Source organism: Ornithorhynchus anatinus, chromosome 8 (assembly GCF_004115215.2).
Source record: "Ornithorhynchus anatinus isolate Pmale09 chromosome 8, mOrnAna1.pri.v4, whole genome shotgun sequence".
Lineage (NCBI taxonomy): Eukaryota > Metazoa > Chordata > Mammalia > Monotremata > Ornithorhynchidae > Ornithorhynchus > Ornithorhynchus anatinus.
The window spans coordinates 44709154-44711376 of NC_041735.1; the positions used below are offsets into that span (position 1 = coordinate 44709154).

The 2223-nt window shown below is 39.4% G+C and overlaps 1 non-coding gene across 1 annotated transcript; it reads left to right on the forward strand.

Moving 5' to 3' along the window:
* The first annotated feature begins 1404 nt into the window (after positions 1-1404).
* LOC114813912 lies at positions 1405-1542 on the forward strand. The gene has a single exon (XR_003761657.1). It is a non-coding gene; the product is annotated as a small nucleolar RNA SNORA7 (small nucleolar RNA).
* The last annotated feature ends 681 nt before the right edge of the window (positions 1543-2223 follow it).

Genomic DNA, 2223 nt, shown 5'->3' on the forward strand with positions numbered 1-2223 from the left:
TGAGCCATGAAATGGGGGCTGTGGTTCAGTTTATGATGTACTGTGCCTTTATTCAGTGCCCCATCTCCAAAAAACGGAGAGTAGGGTGGCTATATCTTCTTCAACCCCTTCAACTAACTAAAATGGTTGAAAATAATGTTCTGTTGTAATGTTGGTTTTATTGTTCTCTAAAGCTGCATGTTGCCTGTATATTACTTGCTGTGCAGCTGTCTACTTTAAATATCAGTGTGTAAGGGGCTACCAGGAGCATGATTGTAGGGGAACATAATGAAACAGAGAAGACACAGGAACTTTCAACATCACTGAAAACTGCATTTTATTCTAATAAGATCCTTTTCCTGGTAAATTGTAAGGTCCTTAAGGTCAGGCACATGTCATACTAACTCCATTATACTCTCCCAAGTGTTTAGTGCAATATTCTGCACAAAATAAATACTACTGATTTTGTTTATTAATATTTAGCGATCATGGGGATTTGTAGTCAACGGCCAGCAGATGAACCCTGGAAACAATAGGAGTAGGGATTTCTTCTAAGTGCTCTTTCAAAGGGAATCATTAAGGAATAGGAACTGAACTTCCTTTATTAGCTTTCTGGTGAACCTTGAAAATTGCTACTGAGATTTTTCACTCCATCACTTTCTGTAATAATGCGTTTTATTCCACATCATTGAACCAAACTTCTGTCACTTGGACAAAAGTTTCAGGTGTCTAAAGCCCTGGGAACTGGTCAGGTATTAGGAAAGAACAATTAGGTTAAGCTGAATGAAAACTCATACAAGACAGAACTAGTACTTGCTCTAATTTCAAAGTAGAAAACAGCAACACTGATGAAAATGAACAGATGAAAAATGCCCTGTGGAAAAGCATTCAGAAAGATGATGATTTAGAAAAGTCAACTTGTCTGGGAACTTCAGAAAACAACAAAAAGAAATAAAAGAATGAATAATGAAAATTCCCATAAACTTATGAAGTTGTGACTAACACCACCATACAAACTGTCACTGGCCCTCGGTAACAACTTTATTTAATGAGTGTCCACCATATGCTGAGACATTAGGCACAGTTGGATAAATATAAAATAGTTAAATGAGAAAATGGAAAAAAAAATTAGGCCCAAATAAACACACAAATCAACAAGTGAACTGAAAAATACATGAGTTCTGAGGTAACCAGTGGGGTGGCGTGAAAGCCGGGGAGGATTAATCAAAGTATGGTCCAATAGTTCCAAGATCTAAATTTGTCGGTCTCCCCACTAGATTGCAACGTCCTTGATGGTAGGGATCGTGCCTACTATCTCTATTACATTGTACTCTCCCAAGCAATTAGTACAATGCTCTGCATACAGACTGCTTCTAAAGAGAAGGATACATTTTAACAAAATTTCAATTTAGTACAAGAATTTAGCCCCTCTCAGGGTTGCACGTGGAGAGTTTCCAGTACTTTACCAGTCTCGGCTATGGGAGGGAGAATCAAGCAGAGGCCTACCCATTCCATTCCTAGCTTGGGCAGTGGCTAGCGAGTGGAAGGCAATCTGCTACAAGTGAAAATTCACCCATGTTGGGCTGCCAGAGGGATGGGAGAGAGTTGAGGGTGAAGACTCAAGTTTACTGCGTGGAAGGCGGCAATGGTAAACCACTTCTGTATTTGTATCAAGAAAACTCTATGGATACACTACCTGAACGATTGCAGATGGAGAGCGGGGCGTTCTGGGAGAGATGCATTCATGGTGTCGCTATGGGTCAGAAATGAATCGCCGGCATAAGACAAGACAAGACTAGAATTTAATTAGTTTATGCTAGAAGTTATCATTTGTCTCAGATACACTAGATCAAAGACAGTGATAGGTAAGACGCAGCATGGTGTAGTGTATAGAGCAGGGGCCTCAAAGTCTTAATGGGTCTTAATCCTGGCTATGTGTTGATTTTGGGCAAGTCAATTCACTTTTCTAGGCCTCAGTTAACTCACCTATAAAATTGGGATTGAGACTGTGAGCCCCACATGGGAAAGATACTTGGTCCAACCCGATTTGTTTGTATCCACCCCAGTGCTTAGTACAGTGCCTGGCAGTTAGTAGGAGCTTAACAAATGCCATTATCATTATTAATTAAAATAAAAGGAGAGCTGGTGAATAGCAATTTTGAGGTTAGAATTTTTTATTTTACACAAATTGCACTATTCCATGATTTTCTTACCCTCATTAGTAGGAACCGCAGTAATAATATT